General features: G+C 34.2%; 1 protein-coding gene across 1 annotated transcript in view; it reads left to right on the top strand.

Annotated features, from left to right (window-relative positions):
- The first annotated feature begins 729 nt into the window (after positions 1 to 729).
- Positions 730 to 21581, top strand: part of LOC142332047 (nose resistant to fluoxetine protein 6-like) — a 113436-nt gene continuing 92584 nt past the window's right edge. Inside the window, exon 1 of the mRNA XM_075378166.1 lies at positions 730 to 748. The gene's annotated coding sequence lies outside the window, so the exon portion shown is untranslated. The remainder of the gene's footprint in view (positions 749 to 21581) is intronic.

A 21581-nucleotide genomic window follows, 5' to 3' on the forward strand; every position in this document is an offset into this window, starting at 1 on the left:
GGATGTAGGATGTAGAGGGTATACTGAAATGAAACGACTAGCACTAGATAGGGAATCTTGGAGAGCTGCATCAAACCAGTCAAATGACTGAAGACAAAAAAAAAAAAAAAAAAAAAAATATATATATATATATAAAATAGCCAGCAATGAACTGCTTAACTTTTCCAGTCTCACTGTGCAAACTCCAAACCTTTTTGCTTCTTAGGTTGTGTTAACTTACGCAAGACAGTCAATCAGTATTGAACATCTTGAGATCACTGTGTAAAATTCTTTATATTGTACAATGAGATAGTACCATTTCTTGTGAAGCTATATTTTAACATTACTTTAATGACAATTCTTTTATTTCTATTATGACTTCTGGATTATTCTATATATATATATATATATATATATATATACACACACACACACTGATAATCTAGTAATAATTTCCAAACAATGCATTAATTGTTTTTGTAAATGTATTGTTTTAAACTGAAATGTATTGCAACCTACTTTGTAATGAATGATTCCAACACTATTTCTGTTTTTCAAATTCTTTGTTACATACTTGTATTTTTTTTAACTTATTTACATATGTGTGATAACCATTATCCTTTAAAAGACGTAAAAACATATTTAACATATGTTAAGTGTTACGTTTTCTTTTGTGATTAATATTTTTTTTTTATTTGCTGTGGTTATAATTTAAATATTGTTATAGTTCTTGGCAGCAGTTATGTAATACCAAATTACCATGGTTTAAGTATGTATATATTTCATTTTTTAATTATTAATAAGAAAAATATGTTTCTTATTCTTAAAATTTTATATAAATCGTGTAATTTTTAAAATACACTCTCACTCTCTCTCTCTCTCTCTCTCTCTCTCTCTCACTCTTTCTACATATATAAATGAAATTGAAAATACAAAAGTATAAAAAACCATTTACTATCAACAATACAGAATTTTTGTACTATAATGTACAGAACTGTATGTGTGGCTGGCTACATAATAAAAAAAATACTCCTTACGTTACTTTTTAACAAGTTTTGCAAATTCAAACAGAACATTTCTATTTTCAATTTATTAAGTTCTTAGATATCAAGAAAAGCCTAAGTTATTTTTTTAAAAATGGAAAAAAATATAATTAATTTCCCTGCACATGAAGTAAGAAACCTCAATGAAATTGAACAACAAAATCAAGATGCTTCTTGTCATCGGTAGACAAGCCCATAAATACAATATATTATATTCTAATATATATTACTAATACACATTTGCAATCTGCAGTTCCTAAAAGTAAAAAAGAATGATAACTATTATCAAAAATAACATAACTTTCAGTATACAGTAAAAATATACCCACATATATATTTTAATAATTAAATACATAATACTCAGTACAGTATGAGTTATATTAACTATATATACTGTAACTAATAAAAAATTTCACCAATATCAAATACCAGTAAATACAGAGCACAAGTATAAATGCATGCATACATAATGCAGACGTATTTATTTATTTAAATACTAACTCTTGCCAAAATAATTGTGTACCAAGTTGTAAAAGCAAACTGATAACCAATAAACATTACGTACAGTTCATGAAATTATAACAACAATTTAAAAGCATATGTACAATTAAATAATTATTACTTTTTAAAAAACAAAATAAGACTTTCTGAATGAAATGTGATTAACATAATGTTTACACAACTTAGTTGTTTTAGCAAAATATAAGTTCGTTTTCCATTCTTTAAAACTTCAATTTTTTATAAACTAGAAAACAAAATTATACTCCAAACATAATTTACAAAAAAAAAAAAAAAACTTTACCCAGATGGACATATTGGTTATAAAACAATTATTAATATGAGGTGTGGCTATTAAATAACAAGACTAATGCGCTGCTACAGAAGAACTGCTGATACACCAAATTCATACGACCTACAGCTGTGTAGCAAGAAGCCTTCTCTTTCGATTGTTGCCACTTCAGTTTCTGTGGACATATTAGTCTTGCCATGGCCTCAGTTTGGATAACTTTTGTTTTGCCAAAAAAATAAGTGTTTTATTAGAGCAAAGAATTGTCATGAATGAAACTTGGAAAAACCGCTATGGAAACTTCTTTTATTAAAAAAAGGTGTATGGCAATGAATGTTTATCATCTGCACGTGTTTTTGATTGGTTTAAGCATTTCCAAGATGGCCGAGAAGACATTGAAGATGATGTTCGCCCGGGCTGCCCTTCCATGTCAAAACCAATAAAATTATTGAAAAAATTGGTTACCTGAACCAATCTGACTGTCGGTTAACCATTCTTGTCTTCATTCAAGGTCCCCTTGCTTAACTCCGTGAAAAAAACGACCCGAACTGTGAAAGAACAAGTTATCGGTTCTTCATCAGGAAAACGCACCGGCTCATACTAAACTGTCTGTCAAGATGTTTCTAGGTAAGTATAACATCCCAGTGTTAGGCCTTATTCACCTGGCCTAGCATCAAGTGACTTTTATCTGTTTCTCAAGATCAAATCTGCATTAAAAGGAACAAGATTTCAGACCGTTGAAGCTGTGAAAGAACTCACAGAAGAAGACTTCCAGCACTGTTTCGAACAATGGAAAATTCACATGGAGTGTTGTAAGCATAGAGGAGGGGTGTATATTGTGAAGGGGATAATAACTAAATATATATAAATGTAAAATAAAATATTTTACATCATTAGTCTCGTTATTTAATAACCACACCTCATAGATACCTTAAAATAAGTATACATTAAAAAAAAATCACTTGATACATATTTATAATTAGTTGATAACAAACAATTGACACTGTAGACCAACTCCTTCATTTTTGCCCCAAATATGAAGCTAAACGTACTAGGATTGTAAGAGAACTTGAGAGGGTAAATTCTTTTCTGGATTTGAGAATCAATTGGAAAACTCATAGCGAATGAAGCATAGTCAGTAGTTTCCTTATGTTTCTGGCCCTGAAGAGAATTGCTGAAGGGGTTGATGTTACATTTCTTAAGTCACAGGCAGGTACCTAGGGACCTGCTTGAGCGCTTACTTCACCAAGAAAGGTGTTTTGGCATTGAGCCCTGGTTAGTTTAGATGTTTATTCCTCTATAATGGAGCTATATGGAAGGGTGGACTTCTGATAAAGCCCATTAAAGGCTCATTAAAAGGGCTGATAAGGGCCCTTATCAGGCCCTTTAAGGGCTGATCACCCATTAAAGGGTGATGGGATGGTCAGAATCATCACAAGGTGGCTTTTCCCCTACAGGATCAGGATGATAACAAACAGTACTTACAAAATTCTACAAAATCTTTTATTTTATATAAATAATTTTAAAGTAAGAACTAAATAGAATTCTTAAATAAGAATTAAAACAAAAAAAGGATAATAATTATCATTTTCCCAATTCTGCGATAGCATATTCTCAGATTTGTATTTATTGTTATTATTTCTTTGCGTTTTTTTTTTTTCATTTACTTCTGATGTTTTTTTTATAAATATCTTTTCCACAGTCTCTAGCACCTTAGCCAAATATTACATAGTCAAAGTATACCAGTAGCCACTGTCTAGTATTTAAACTAGTATACAAAAGTAACTAATTTTTATTAAAATTTGAACCTCAGAACCTGTCTTCAAAAAATCAGCTGTTAAACAAGCGATTTACAGTGACGAGTTAACCTCTAGACCAGCCCATTGGGCTAATTTACTACGTAGTTTTGTAATTCTGTCCAGCATTGTAACCAGATACCCTACTATACTTTGAATGATGTATCTTTATAACAACATATCAACATTTTTCCATGAATGATAAAAATGTTTTTTATTAACATCAATACATAATTCCAACCTTTTTTTTTCTTTTTTTTTGTTAAGCAATTACTATCAATCACTATTTGTTAAATGAGGCTTAGGCCATTGGCATTTACCTCAGTATAAATCCTAAGTTTGTTATTGAGTTTGGTTGTGGAAGGAGTAGCTTACTGTCTTACCCTGGATCAGACTTCAGTTTATTTTTACAGAATCTAAAACTTATCTTGAATGAAGAATTGTATTTCATACCTTTTACAACACTTATTATTAAAAAATTAGACATCTAACACACAGATTGGCAGAAAAACTAAAGAGTTTTAAACAGACTGTACATCCTTAATTTGAATGGGATGAACTGCAGTGATATTAGTCATTAATTTTCTGTGTTATTTTAGTTGCAACAGATCAATGAGTTCATAGTTCTGAATCCAATACATGTTTCATAGGAATTTAATAATATTATACTAGTGTACTTAGTCACAACGCAATTATGTAACAAGTTAACAATTTTATAGAACACCGATAAAAAAACTAAACCCACAGTCCATCCATACTCCCAAAAACATCAAAGCTCCATATTAATCAGTATTCAGGAGTCTATGTTGCTCTATTACCCAACATGCATCTGGTTTCAGTTCATCTGACCACACTGTTTCAAAGATGCCACACATAGATTTTCATTTTCACCTAGGTAAGATTACTACAATGCAACATTTAAGAAAACATCGTTATCAATACCAAAAAGAGTACGATGATTCCATTTACAACTACATTCTTACAGATTAAATGACCATCATCATGACTGATTAAGCTCACTGACATTTTTCTGGATGTGTGAAAAACGTTGAACTTTTGCAACCAAGTAGATAACAATCCTTGTCAGCTTCATAAGAGGCCATGAGTAGTACAATCATTGTTGAGATGGATGTGTGAACAACTCTGTGATGGAGCTGTGGTATAGGAATTGACCTCGCTCCCAAAAGTAGACCACAGCAGAGAGAAATAGGGTGCTTTCATTGGGCTTATTAAATTTGTGAATTTCTTTCTTGATTTTTAAATAAATCAAGAGGACTATGAGTAAATTGAATTGTAGGACAAAATATTGTTGTTCCAATCAGTAATTGTTTTGTTAGTATCAGGATAGTATTTTTGGTGTTTAAACATCAATCGAGTAATGATATGTATGCATAATCTAACTGAAGTTAGATATAGGAAGAGTTCTTGTGTGAAACCTTCGATGTTAGAAGGTGCACAGGGATCATGCTTCTGCATCAGTTAAATTGATAGTTGGAGGTTGTAAATTATGGTAGATGATCATGGTTGGAAGAAGCCATATGGACGCATCACAACAAAACATCAGAGCGAAAAAAAGCATTCAAGAGAATGCTTGAATGAAATACAAGTCACTCCTAAAATTTGCATAGCTATTTTCAAGATAAAAAGCATTCCATACCAGGTTTACAAAGGAAAAAAGGAATGAAATGGTTTCATCCCTTCTTCACTGACAATCATATTTTTTGCATATGACTGCCAAGACCATGCCCACAGAAATGCAGATGTGTTCCATCTCTATAAGTGACATCTTTAATACATTTACACAGAGACCAAAAATATTCTGAACTTTCTTACTATCACAAAAAGCAACCCATTCATTCTTTTTCCTGTTTAGCCTCTGGTAATTATCTTTCAGATAATACTTCAGAGGTTGAATGTATGAGTTTAAATGTAGTGTAGTCTTGTACCGTCTCAGTTCGACCATTCCTGAGATGTGTGGTTAATTGAAACCCAGCGACCAAAGAACACCGGTATCTACGATCTAATATTCAAATCCGTGTAAAAATAACTGACTTTACTAGGACTTGAACACTGGAACTCTCGACTTCCAGATCAGCTGATTTGGGAAGAAGCGTTCACCATTAGACCAAGCTGGCAGGTTAGAGAAAGGAACCCAGCTAATGTTTCTTTTACCTTGTGTAATATTCTTTTATGTTATTTTATTATAAATAATATTCTTTTATATGTGTTACAACCATAAGAGGGACCAAGACAAGTAGTGAAAAGCAACAAATCATTTAAATTCTACAATTGAGAAACACAGCATTACACATATAACATTATTTCAACTTACTGGTGGGGGAGGGAGTTAAAAATTCAATTATAAAAAATAACTAATTTATGAATATGGTTTCAGTATAGAAATGTACTACTAATAAATATATTTTAGAACACTTTTAAAATTTGAAATTTTTAAAATTGTAAATTTGATTTATTTTAAAACATCTTAAAGATTACTATAAGGTCCAAGAAATATGCAATAAAGCAATAAAAATTTCAAATTAAACAATTTAAACAGGTGAAATAGGACAGTTCAACTAACATTTGGATTAGCGGCCCATTGGCTGAAAGACAATAATTAATGTTTAAATTAGAACAACTATTAATTTATATTTTAATTTAGTATTACAATCTGACAAATGCTACACAAGTATTTTGACAAAAAGATTGTAGAAACAGTCATGAAAGTATGACATATCTGCCTGAAATGTAATTTTTATACATTATAAAAATTCAAGTAAAAGATCCAATTGAAAGATTATTATCCCAATTCTATGTCAAAATAAATGAATAACACTTTAAAGAGAATTTTAACCATTTAAGCCTCTTTTAACCTCAATGAATGTTTTTCCATGAATGAACTGAAAACAACATTATTGATAAATTCTTGATATTACATATAAAGCATTCAACAAGTAACTATACCCTATGCACAATTATATTCCATGTGCTGGGAGTAATGTTTCCTTGCAAAGGATGATAATCCTGTATTGTGTGCAGTTTACTTTTGTGAGTCACCCTGGCTGGAGACCTTGAGATAAGAAGGTATGTCTGATCCTTTGTGTTCAATGTGTGCTTTTTGTCTTTGAACAATTAAGATTGTTTCTTTCTGTGCACATTCAGAACTTTTAAACAAAAGCAACAGTTACATTTTAATCATACTACTTCTTAAATTTTTCTAATTCAGACAGTCAACTTCAGGGTGATAATCAAACACTAATTTGAGACCTAAAATATCTCTTTAAGATTGAACACTATTTTGAGCTGAGCAAATATATTGCTCTTCAAGTCTTTAAAAAAACCTCTTAGATTTATGTTAGCTAAAAGCCTAGAAGTTCATTCTTCTTCCTACCTGTGACCTTGCCGACCTAGGCGTTATGAAAATATCAGTACCAAACTGAAAATTGAATCTATTATGTCTATGGTTTATCCTATGGAACAATTTAGTTTAAGATATAAAACTTTACAAAAAGCTACTTTATTCACTGACGATAAGTTCTTGTAGGTCTGCATCAGATTAGATGATACTGAATCTAATAAAACACATAACTTTCGGAAGAAGTTGATATCGATATTCAATATTTCTCAAACCATCAAAACCTTGTTAAATATGTAAAGAGGCATCATGTCCTTTAAATCTATTATCAAACTAATTTGTTTTAATGTGTATTACGAAAACAATACAAATTGATTTTTTATAGACAATGACATTCATTAAATTTTGTATATCATATACATAATTATATTTTTATATCACAACTGTCTGAAGACGTCAATATTGACAAAGAGAACCACAATTGATATAAACAATATCTGTGTATATAGACAAGAAAATTATATTTAATACTAGGTTATTTACTATATTTCTTTTACAGACTTTGGCACGATGAGATTAGGGGGTGAAATTGAATTTTCTTTATATATATTATTGGTACTTATGTATTACGCCACCGCAGCTACAGCTTTATTTAAAAAAGTAGTCAATCGGATTTCGGTGGAAAATGGGCCGATATAGAGTTCAACATAGATTCAAAACAGTCTCTTTATTAATTTTAATAACTAGTTATTTATATATAAATATAATTTAACCAAACTTAACCTACGCTTGCTAACCTTGACTAATTAACACCATTAATTATTTTGAGTATTTATTTAATAAATTCAGTAATTATTGCAATTACTTATTATTTAAATTATCAAAACACTCCTGTTAATTAACACTCCGATTGAATACTTTGTTTTTAAATAAAGCTGTAGCTGCGGTGGCGTTAATATGTAAGTACCATATTATTTAACGTATAAAATTTGTGGCTCGAAAATCTCCAAAACTACTAGATAAACTTTATTGAAATTTACATACTGTAGTAGAGTATCTGAAGTTGTGCATGTAAAAATTTGATGAAAATTAGTTGTCATTCTTAATTTAAGGTTAACAACAGACCTTTGTATTGGTGAATTCTCATACGTAATTATATTGAGTCACAGTGGTGACTGAGTTTAAACTTTATGCTGCTAGTATATAGGGTCTATTTGTTATTTTTAATTATTTTGTACACAGAAAATGTATTTTAATATCAAGTAAATAAAAAATTACACCTCTTAGTTTTCTCATTTAATCTAACTTTTGTGTATTTTTTGGGCTAAAAATCAAACAAAATAAAATAACTAAGTCAGTCTTCTTGTGCAGGAAGATTTTTATTTAGATATTATTTATTTTAAGATTTTTTTATTTATATAGTAGCAAGAATGGTGAGATTTGAACTGTGGTAAATACTACAATTAATAGTTTGTAATGATTAGTTCAGTAGTTTTCACAGTTATCGGCAACAAACGAAAAAGACGTCTCTATATAGAAATGAGATTAACATATTTTTCAACACCCAGTTATTTAACAAGTGTGGTTTCCTCAGACTCCTGAATATTAATCACGACCACTCATAGCAGTACGAAAACTGGTAACTGTAACATATAACAGTCACTACGAGGAACTGTAACCAAAAGTTAAGTTTCAATGACCTGATAAAGAGATAAACCTGATTGATTAAAATAAAACAGATTTAACAATTTCACTCTTTATTTATTAGAAAAACTGTCAATTCAAATAAAGATTTCAAAACAAAACTAATAATTGGTAATTATATATAATTATGGACTCGCATCAGATTTTATGAAATGTGAAATAATTTAGGACCTAAATTATTTGTTACAATTGAAATTACTCATTGGAAGTGCCCTTTACTCCGAGTTATATCCGTCATAATTTTACAAAGTACCCTCACCAAGAATTATACCCTCACAAGTGTAACATAGATTATTCTCTGACTAAATAATTTGGTTTCAATTAAATTAAGTTAAGAATTAGGTAAGATTTACTTCTTTTTTTGGGGGGGGATCACCATTAGGCATTACTTCAGTGGATGACATGAATAACAAGTAGCGTGTGAAAATGCCATGCCTGACTGGGATTCGAACCCGGGACCCAAGCAAGATTTAATTAGACTAAATTAAGTTATGTTAAACTTAAGGTGTGGATTTTGGTGAACGTGCAACATACATTAGTAATTTAGTAAAATAGCTTGGTTTAAGTGAATTTAGTTAGGTTATGTAATTAATTATTCTATGTATTGAACTTTATATGATATCAGCAAACATAAACTAATACTCCCTTCACTTGCTAACCTCATCTAATTAAATATTAGAATTGAACAACATATTAAATATCGACTGATAGGCTGGGTCCATAATTGCACACAATAACTGACTATTTCTTCGAAAATAATGGATATTACACTTGAACAGTGCTGTATTATGAAATTTTTGGCAAGGGTACTAGGCAACTTATAAGCGACGAAATTTGGGTGAAAGGTGTCACTGATGAATAATTTCAGTAACAAATAACTTAGGTTAACTTATGTCCTAAATAAAGTACATTTAAAATTTCATAAAAATTTGCGAGTCCATAATTGTATATAATTACGCGATAATTTTAACCATTACCTGTAATTAATAAAAATAAGAATACCTTGTAAGGCCTTTACATTAAATAACTTGGCTTCCTTCAATAATAGTTTAGAATCTTCAGCACATAATTTATTTGTTGAATTTGTAGGAAGAATTTTCTCAGGTGAAATAACATAGTTAGAGATAAAATTAAATGTATCTAATTTTACACCTGCAACAAAAAGAATTGATTTAATAACATTACGGGAGAAATTCTTAATAAATAAGTTAATTACATATCACACAGTTAACATATAACAGTTTTTTAAACAAAATTATAACACATTAAAATGACAATAAGATATTTTTTAATAAAACATGGTTATCCGTCTTTATTATCTTTTTAAGGTAATTTTTTTAAGAGTTAATTTGGCGACGTAAGAATTACTCTTAAACCACAACACAGACCGATAACAATTACTGAGCAGTTGGTTTATATTTAATGTACACAAATTTTGTATAATAGAAAATTTGTAGGAAATAAACATTCTAACCTGCAAATCGCCGACAACTTCTAACCGCAGCAAACCTTTTCAAATAAATAAATCAGTTAATTCAATAAAATAAACAAGAATAATTTTAAACAAAATCCAGTCAATTTTTAAATAACAAATTAGTTTTAAAAAATAACAAAGAATATTGTTGTACGCATAGTATACGATACTCCTTAGACAAACATTAGTGTGGAAGATAAAATCTTAACTCCGGAGCGTACAGTCTATTTCATATTTCTCATTTGAATATTGAACTTTTATTATTGAAAATTGAATATTGAGAATGGAATATTCAATATTGAAAAATGATTATTGAATATTCATTTATTGAATTACGCGATTAGTAAACAAATATTGAAACATCAACTCATTATTTCATATTAAAAATTATTTTATTGCATTTACTATTGAAAATCAGTCAAATCAATAATATTAAAAAACGTAACCGTACCGTTAACAATCACCGATCGAGCGATAATAAAAACGACGAAATATTCGCACCGTCCCACTACCTAGAGAACAAACAATTAACTAAACGCTAATAGAAATAGTCAAAAAGTTTTACTAAAATAATCCAAATTATATACCAATTTTCCGAATGAACTCAGATTTAAATCTGAAAATCTGAGTTCATTCGGAACGGGAACTTTTAAAAGGTGATAATTTTCAAATGAAAATCAAATTTCAAGATTTTTAAAACTTGGAAATTAAAATTAGAAAAAATTAATTTTTTAAGTACGAGTTTCATTCAGTAACCTTGTTTTTGGAGCCTTTATTCATAATTTATTTTATATAAGCTATTTATTTGACTAATTATTTAATTTAATAAGTCGATCCGACTCGGTGCAATGTTATTCAATAAAATTAAAAAAAAAAATATATATTTCACTGGAAAAGAAAACCGAACAAGACTTTCCAATATATAAAAAAATCTATATATATGCTAGCCGGTCGGGGCTCCACCCTCTGGATCTCTGGGGACCCTACCCGGACACCCCTAGCCGCTCCTGGCTGGACTCCAGCAGTCAGGAGACCTCTCAACTTGATATTATAATAAATTACTTACTTTCTTTATATTTTTCACATTTTACACAAAATAATAATAGCGAAATAATTAACAAAAATAAAATTAGATTAATTTTTTTGTACTCCATACACTTAAATAGTAAAATTACTGCCATTATAAAATATAACTAAAGCGTTTAATGCTGCGACACTTACTTTATATAACTTTCCCTGAACATTTACCGTACGTTATGTAACAATACTGATTGTTTAATCTATTTATTATTTTTAATTAACTAATCAGTTACAATTAAAATTAATATCAATTACACGTTTCTTTTTATTGTGTATTTTATTTGGGGGGAAACGAAAAACTTAACTTTTACCGAAAATAGGAAGTTTATTTTTAATCTTTAATTTAAAGAATGCTTAAATCGCTGTCATCTAATACGTTTTTTACATTCATAATTTTTTTAACTTTTCATAAAAGAAATAAATATTTAATTAAGTGAGAAATAATATCCTGTTTTGCAATAGCCATAATACGTATTTACAATTTATAAATTACAATTAAACACTACATAAGAACAAAGAAAATAATAATAACAATGTATAAGTATTTAAAACTTATTGAATCAATCGGTTCCTGTAATAACAAACAATTCCGAAATGTGCGTGGGAATTAGTTCAATAAACAAAAAGGTATTAACGTTTATAATTACATTAACAAGCTGTATATAATGGGCTTCGGCCGGGCTGTCCCTTATCTTTATTCCAAATATAGCTAGCTATTAATTCATATAAAGCTTCTTATTAATCCGAGCTGAGACAAAGTATTACATGACTTTCCCGACTAAGCAGATCAAGTATAACTTTTATGAAAGTAACGAAAAAAGTTTCTCAGCATTTTGGGTCCGGAATACAGTATAAGTGCCAGAGCTACTTTAATTTTAATAGCCCTTTAAATGACAAAAAAATTATTACTAATAATCAAAATTAAAAGAGTTAGAGCCAAAAAACAACAAAAGAGGTGGGGAATAAATTTTTAGAAATTTAAAAAAAAATATTTTTATACAGGCGATTCAAAGAAACGGGGAATTTTAAAAATTAAATAACGTTAATGAAAAATTTTTTTTAGAAAATGAATTTTATTTCATGTAATTGTACAAATGTTGCCATTTTAGGATACATACACTTTAGTTTATTTTTTAAAGATGACATCTTGCAGGTGACCTCCTCTTCTACGTAAGCACTCATGAAGTATCTTCGTTAAATTGTTCACGGTTTGACGTAACATCTCAACTGGAATTTCCGTAATTGCTTCTCGGATCTTTGCCTTCAGTTCTTCCGTTGTAGCAGGTCTACTGCGGAACACTTTGCTTTTAAGGTGACCCCGCAAAAAGTAATCGCAAGCTGAGAGATCAGGCGATCTGGGAGGTCATCTAATGTCACCGTTTCGTGAAATGACACGTTGTCCAAACAATCGGCGTACAGCTGCCATCGATATTCGTGCAGTATGTGACGTTGCTCCGTCTTGTTGAAACCTGGCTGTGTTAAGAATCGGTGGAAATCTCTTTTGTTGTTCCACAACAAAGGTTTCAAGCACGGCTACGTAATGAGCCGACGTCACTGTAATCGCAAGACCGTTGTCATCCTCAAAAAAATAAGGGCACTGTAACACCATAAGATGACATAGCAAACCACACGGTAACTTTCTGGCTGTGCAACGGACGCTAGTGTAGCTGCGTAGGATTTTCTTGCGCCCAGTATCTGAAATTTTGCTTGTTAACAAATCCACTGAGGTGGAAATGCGCTTCGTCTGTCTGACATCCACAGTTCTTGAACAAACTCTTCGTTATCATTTATCTTCTGAAGCATTACATTACAGAATTGTGCTCGCACTACTGCATCGTTCGGTTTCAGTTCCTGGACGATCTGCAACTTGTACGGATGGTATTGCAAGTCCTTCTCTAACATTCTCCGAACACTTGAACTATGCGATTGTAAAGATGCTGAGAGACGATGGATTGACCGATGTGGACTTCGTGCGACAGCATCTTGTAAAGCTTGAACATTCTGTGGTGTACGGACGGTTCGCTGACGGCCTGGAAGTTTCTTTTTCATTGCCGAAACGGTTTCCTCAAAATTAGATATCCATGTTTTAATTGCACGTGCTGATGGAACACGGTCGCGCCGTCCCAGATTAAAATGGCGGTGAAATTCTCTACGCGCTCCCTCCACACTGTCATTCTTTTTGTAAAACGCTTTGATAGCAAATGCACGTTCCGCACCACTCCAAGGATCCATGACAACTAAATGACAGGTTAGGTTGGAAAGGCTGGCGCCACTTATCAAGTGGTACCAATCGCCCACGGCTACCAAACAACTTTCAAAATTTCCCGTTTCTTTGAATCACTCTGTATAAATTAAGCTTAAAAAATTTCCTTAATTAAAGTTTTCTCTAAATCTAACATCTCCAATACAGATAATAAGAAAAGAACCCTCTTCTTGCTGCCTATAACTTATGCCTATTAACTATAATAGTTAAACAATTAGTTTAACTAGTCATGCATCAAAAATCTTAACTAGAATTCTATACAGAAGAATTGAGAGGAGACTGGAAGAAGTGTTAGGAGAAGACCAATTTGGTTTCAGGAAAAGTATAGGGACAAGGGGAGTAATTTTAGACCTCAGTTTAATAGTAGAAGGAAGATTAAAGAAAAACCTACATACTTGGCATTTATAGACCTAGAAAAGGCATTCGATAACGTAGACTGGAATAAAATGTTCAGCATTTTTAAAAAAATTAGGGTTTAAATACAGAGAACAACTGCTAAGATTTACAGGAACCAAACAGCAACAGTAATAATTGAAGAACATAAGAAAGGGAGTCAGACAAGGATGTTCCCTATCCCCGTTACTTTTTAATATTTACATAGAACTAGCAGTTAATGATGTTAAAGAACTATGACACTCCCCATAAGGATTCCAACGCGAGGTTATATATCTAAATCACTTCCGCCGTTGAGCTGCTACGGTAGAACAAACATACAAACATATTACATGTATGTATGTATACATATGAGGGTAAGTCAATTATTATCCGCAATGTAGGTATAAATTTTATTGCAATACAAATAGGAAACTTACATGTACATCATTTTTCAACAGAGTCCCCTTGCATTTCAATCCACTTGGTCCATCGTTGCACAAACTTCCTGATGCCCTCAAAAAAGAAGGTTTTCGGTTGAGCTGCGAGCCAGGAATGCACCGCTTCTTTCATCGTTTCGTCCGAGGTAAATCGACAGCCCCTTAATGCCTCTTTGAGTGGACTAAGCAAGTGGTAGTCAGAAGGGGTAACATCAGGACTATACGGAGGACGAGTCGGTACTTCAAAGTTGAGTTTCTGGAGCGTTTCAGCAGTGTGGGCAGCAATATATGGACGGGCATTGTCGTGCAACACAACACCTTTCGACAGTAGTCCTCGGCGTTTGCTTCGAATTGCAGGCTACAGCTTTTTTTCCCTACATCCCCGAGCGGGACATCCAATTAAGTATACTCGACTCGGGGACGTGTCCTTTCCGGATCTTTTAATTGCCTGCCTCTAATCTCCAACGTAAGAACCAGGTCCGGCTATGCCGTTCCCAGACGCCCCCCCCCCCCGCCAGAGACCGGGTCTCGGTCTTTCCTTTTGTCAGCCTCAAACCGACGGCGCAGGAGCCAAAGCCGCCAAAGCGTAACCGGGAACCCACACCGCCGGCCGGGTCTCGGTCTTTTCATTCATTCGCACCTAACGGACCCCAGGAGTCCCCGCTTCATCACGGGAACACACACAGCAGGACATGTGAGCCCTCAGGAACGGGGCTGTCCGCCCAGCCCTACAATAAACTACAACCCTCAGTATCCCAGTCGTCTTGCCTCATCTTTTTTTATTCTGATAACTGTTCTTGCAAATATTGCAAAATTATTCCAGTTTCCGGACATAGCCAAGAGCCACTCCGAGAGCTGCTCCGGTCGGGTATGCATCAGTCCTGCATTTATACGTTGTTCCTCCCATCGTCTGCACTCAAAAATAGTGTGTTCGGCATCGTCAACCGCATCGCAGTAACAACAGATTGGTGACTCTCTCCTGCCAAACCTATGCAGGTATTGTTCAAACGCAACATGTCCCGACATGAGTTGCGTTGTGTGGTAATCTAATTCACCATGAGAGCGATCTTGCCAAGCATCCAGGTCCGGGATAATTCTTCTTGTCCATGCGGCCACTGCTGAACCCGCCCATGCCACCTTCCATTGTTCTCGTATAATAAAACTGGCCTCATCTTTGGCTACACCGGACGCCCTTAGCTTTCGTCCTTTAATCTGTAATTCTATCGGGGGCACCGAAGAAGACACGCACAGTGCATCATACGATAACGTTCGGTACCCCGAAACTACGCCCAGAAGCGACTTCCTATGAGTGCTAGTTAATTTTCTTCTGTTGCGCTGGACATTAACCGCATCGGCCCATACCGGGGCGGCGTACAACAGAGACGACGTTATCACTGAGGTGATAAGTCGCCTCTTCGACGCACGTGGAATTCCTTGTCCCGCAAAGAGACCTCGCATGGCACGGATTGTTGTTTCCACTGTCGTTGTTGTTGATCTGTCGCAGGTCATGGCCACATGACTGGAGTATTTGAGGTGTTTATCCAGTAACATCCCTAGATATTTAGCCCTTTCCACCTCGACAATTGCCTCTCCTCTCAGGCGCAGATTTAATCTTCTGAGTATCCTCCTACCAGTGAAGAGGATACCTTGCATTTGGAAGGAGAGACCTCCAAACTGTTGTTGACGAGCCATTCATTCACTATTTCTAAGGTAATATTCCCCTTGTCCTCCACTTCATCTAAGGTGCTGGCCTCCACTAGCAGCGAGATGTCGTCCGCGTATCCTACGACATTCACCCCTGGCGGGAATTGAAGTCGGAAAATTCCATCATAGAAGATGTTCCAAAGTAGGGGTCCGAGTACAGACCCCTACGGGACTCCACCGAAGATCTGATGACTTACCACACCATCCACCGTATTGATTTCAGTTCGTCTCTCGGATAGATAGCTGGCTACTTGCGTCACTATGTACTCGCTTATATTTTTTCTTTGAAGTGCCCTCAATATAGCTGGCCAAGGTACCGAACCGAAAGCGTTCCTTATATCCAGGAGTATCATTAGCGGGATACGCCTGGTTCTCCAAGTCCCATCCCTCACCGCAGCAGCCCATGAAACGACTTTGTTGATGGCGTTAATAGTTGACCGTCCCCGCCTAAAGCCAAACTGATTCTCATGGAGGAGAATGTTGTTTTCCAGCTCCTCAATTAGTCTATTAGCGATGAGCCTCTCCACGACTTTTACCATATTATTAATGAGACTTATAGGGCGATATTCGAGAGCCCCTGGAACTGACTGTTCCAGGGGCAAGAAAACAGTTCTTGACGCTTTCCAGCAAGCAGGAAAAAAGGAATGCTGGACCCCATAACTCGCAATATCTGTCATCTCCCACGGGATGACGGACATCAGACCCTTTATGACTGCAGCTGGAACACCATCGGGTCCTGGACTCTTTTTATTTTTTAGTCCTTTATCAGCAGTCGCCACTTCATCCTGGGTGAACCTGTCGCGTTCACCAGGTATTAGCTCCGTGACGCCCGTATCAACCCGCGGGAAAAGCGCTTCCATGTGTCGTGTAGCTTCTATCTTATTAAGGACGGGCAACCGTCTTCCCAGTCTCTTCATGACTACCTGGTACGCCCATCCCCAGGGGTCAGCATCTAGTTCACTGCATAGCTCCCTCCACTTCTGCCTTTTTGCATGTTTAATCATGAAGTTTAACTGTTTTCTTGCTGCTCGGTATTGTGTAATCGCTGTGTTCAGGTCTCGATCAGCTCCGTATGCTCTTGTTCGAAGTCTCTGCACGCGCCTCTTCATGGATTGCAGAACCCTGCGTTGATCCGCAATATCGGAAGACCACCAATAGACAGGCTGATGTCTGGTAGCTCTTTCGGGGAGCCTGGCCAGCTCAGTAATCATGATCTGTTGTAATGTATCTGGCGTGACCGGTCTGCCATCCGTTATTTTTGTAGCAACTTTGCGAACAATGGTCTCTACCTGACGTTCCGAAAGTCTGAAGCATAGATGTTGATTTCTAATATGAGTCTCAGTATCAAGGATTTCAACAGAAACAGCCAAATGATCACTTGCAGGCTACAGCTTGGCAGTAAGCATCTCACTGTAACGCGCACTGTTTATTGTCGTGCCCCTTTCCTCATAATGTTCCAGTACTGGGCCTTGTGAGTCTCAAAAAACCGTAAACATCAGTTTTCCTGCGGACGGTTGGGTCTTGAACTTTTTTTTTGCAGGGTGAATTTGGATGTTTCCATTCCATACTCTGCCGTTTATTCTCCGTCTCGTAATGATGGATCCATGTTTCGTTACCAGTGATGATTCTGTCTAAGAAAATGTTCCATTCATTACCGTAGCGATCCAAATGTTTTTGTCAGATGCCCAAGCGCGTTTGTTTACGCAACTATGTGAGTTGTTTTGGGACTCTTCTTGCACAGACTTTATGAAACATAAGTCTTTTGTGGATGATTTCGTAGGCAGAGCCGTGAAAAATTTGCAGACGATGTGCCACTTCATCAATAGTTACTCGCCTGTCTAAAAAAACCATGTCACGTGCACGCTCAATGTTTTCCTTATTTGTGGTGATAAACGGTCGCCCGGCTCCTTTGTCGTGCGTAACACTTGTGCGACAATTTTTGAATTTTTCAATCCATTCATAGACACTCCGTTGCGGCAACACACTATTCCCGTACTGTACCGAAAGTCTTCGATGAATTCCGGCCTCTGATACACCTTCCGACCACAAAAAACGGATCACTGAACGTTGCTCTTCTTTGGTGCAAACAGAAAGCGGGGCAACCATGGTTAACGGCAGGGCAGCGATAATGGAACCAACCTAGCAGCATCAAACCTGCACAGACATAACAACAATTTAACCACGCATGCGTCATCTACGCAACACGACAGTATTACCAACATAAACAAATATATAACTAAATTGCGGATAATAATTGACTTACCCTCGTACATACAAATATACATGTATACACCCTAGAGACATTACACTTTTTTTGGGCAATTGTGTATACACCAATAGGAGACAACAGGCTTATTCTCAGCGCATCAAAAAAGAATCTCACCGGGCCATCCAAAAAGACCCTAACATGTTTTGAAACATGCCGTTCCACATTATAATAACGTACCGCAATATTAACTGTACATATACATAAATCTTCCTCAGATCATAAGGCTTAAGAATTCGGTTTGAATAAATAGATTGCGCGTAGAAATCTACCAATTTTATTTCTTATACAAAGGATATGACGCCCATTTAAGCCTCTACTCAAGCATAACGCTCAATTATTTATAAGATTCTATTGTTCAAAAGTACTATAAAACAAATCACGATCAACTACCGGTAAGTAAATCCATATACCTTAATATAATGCATCAATATTAGGCCTAAGCGATAAAGTCATAAATTTATTCTTCTTTACTTTTTTTTTGTCTTCAGTCATTTGACTGGTTTGATGCAGCTCTCCAAGATTCCCTATCTAGTGCTAGTCGTTTCATTTCAGTATACCCTCTACAACCTACATCCCTAACAATTTGTTTTACATATTCCAAACGTGGCCTGCCTACACAATTTTTTTCTTCTACCTGTCCTTCCAATATTAAAGCGACTATTCCAGGATGCCTTAGTATATGGCCTATAAGTCTGTCTCTTCTTTTAACTATATTTTTCCAAATGCTGCTTTCTTCATCTATTTGCCGCAATACCTCTTCATTTGTCCCTTTATCCACCCATCTGATTTTTAATATTCTCCTATAGCACCGCATTTCAAAAGCTTCTAATCTTTTCTTCTCAGATATTTCTTATATATATTTTATTATATTTCTTATATATTTTCTTCTTTACATTCATTGCCAAAATATTTCTATCGAACTATTTTTTTTCATATGCCTCGCATGCAGCATCAAGTACAATCTTCCACGATTTTCCATCAAACAGAACGCTATTTCATCAGCATACTTGTCAATGAAGTTGTTGTTGAAGGAAGACTGCCTAACTGATTAATATATTTATAAGGAAAAGAATGGGACCCAACTTCCTACCTTGAATCACACCATAATTTACATCCCAGAACATATTTATATATCTGTCACTCAAACTACTTGTTCTTTTCCACGTCTCTTGTTCTTTTCTTTTGTAGTAAGCCTATTTTTATCGATTGTTGAATGGTTTTTGACTGATAAAAAGCAATAACGCCTGTCATTTATTATTCTGCAATTCAAAAATATCGTTGTACAGATTAAAGAAAGAACCCGTTAATATTTTTATCAGGTCTGTATCTGTACTGATTTCCATCAATAAATTATTAACCTCTAAAAATTTTAATTTTTTTTTTTTTTACTCATTTATTAAATATTTTTTTATTAACTGCAAAAAGAGATAATTTATAGTTTACAGTTATCAAAAAAAAACTTATCATGAACTTATATACCGGGACAACTTTTGCATTTTAAATACGTCAGGATTTTTAGCTGCTATTGAAGATGTGTAAAAGCGGCTTGGCAAGCAAGCAGAATTTTACTTTTTATTCAGTTGACCCACATACCGCCTATGTCAGACGCCGATCCCCCACGTATCTTCTTAACACATTCGAAAAGAATACCTAACAAAATCATCTAGAAATTAAATATTGCGTTCTCCTTTTACTACTGACACTGTAAATTATTGAATATTACTTATTTTTCCTTCAAATAATAAATTTAGAAAGAAAAGAAAAAAATAATAAATCTTTTCACAAAAAAAACAGTAAATAATAATGTTCAGCCCGGATTTATATATGTACTGCATATTACCGGACATCATATTCAATCGTCCTATGAAAATAAACTACCTCACCTCATTAGAAAGATGGGCACAAATTCAAGAGAAAAAAATACAGTTACCAAATTGATACCAAAGAATTAAAAAAAGGGTAAAATACTGTTGCATCAAATAACTAGGGAAACCTTCAAAATCACCAATAAAATTAACAAAGATCAACATACTTTTACAGTTACCTTCTTTTTACTAAAAGCTTCCATTTAAATCAAAAAATAAACCACCAGGTCACTACAGGTATCTTACATTACGTATAATGTAAGAGAGAAAAACAAATTGTGTCATGGAAGTCAGTCGTTTACGCATTCAAGTACAATTCAGCCAATTGTAGATCTATTTTTGGACAAGGTTCTTTACCACGTGTTTACTCCCGCAGCAATTTTTCACTGTTATTCAATTTGTAAAGCTTTTAATTTTCAAAGTTTTATTTATTTATTTTTTAATTTTGATTTTATTAAAGAGAATTTTTTAAATTAAATATATTAACTGAAGAAGATATTCCAGTGTTATTTCCAAGCCTTCAAATGATTGTTTCGTGGTCAAAAACCTTTGATTGACTATAAAACGCTCCTCTGAGGCAATAGGTAAAAAAACCTAAACCGACAACGATTGTTAACGTCTATATGCCTACAAGCGCCCATGATGATGATGATGAGGTAGAGTGTGTATACGAAGAGATTGACGAAGCAATTAAACACGTAAAAAGAGATGAAAATTTAATAATAGTTGGAGATTGGAATGCAAGCATTGGAAAAGGCAAAGAAGGAAATATAGTGGGTGAATACGGGCTGGGCAAAAGGAATGAAAGAGGGGACCGACTTATAGAGTTTTGCACGAAGTATAATTTAATAATTGCCGACACCCAATTTAAAAATCATAATAAAAGAATATACACTTGGAAAAAGCCAGGCGATACTGCAAGGTATCAGATAGATTATATCATGGTTAAGCAAAGATTTAGAAATCAACTCGTTGACTGCAAAACTTACCCTGTAGCATACATTGATAGCGACCATAATTTGGTGATAATGAAATGTAGATTGGGGTTTAAAAACCTGAAGAAAAGGTGTCAGATGAATCGGTGGAATTTAGAGAAGCTTGAGGAAGAGGAGGTAAAGAAGATTTTTGAGGAGGACATCGCAAGAGGTCTGAGTAAAAAAGATAAGGTACAAAATGTAGAAGAAGAATGGGAGAATGTTAAAAAGGAAATTCTTAAATCAGCAGAAGCAAACTTAGGCGGAATAAAGATAACTGGTAGAAAACCTTGGGTTTCAGACGATATATTATGCTAGTGATGAATGCTAGTGAATGCTAGTGATGAAGAAAGTAAAAGGAACTATCGGCAATTAAGAAATGCTATAAACAGGAAGTGCAAACTGGCGAAAGAAAAGTGGATTAAAGAAAAGTGTTCAGAAGTGGAAAGAGAAATGAACATTTGTAAAATAGACGG

Source organism: Lycorma delicatula, chromosome 11 (assembly GCF_047948215.1).
Source record: "Lycorma delicatula isolate Av1 chromosome 11, ASM4794821v1, whole genome shotgun sequence".
Lineage (NCBI taxonomy): Eukaryota > Metazoa > Arthropoda > Insecta > Hemiptera > Fulgoridae > Lycorma > Lycorma delicatula.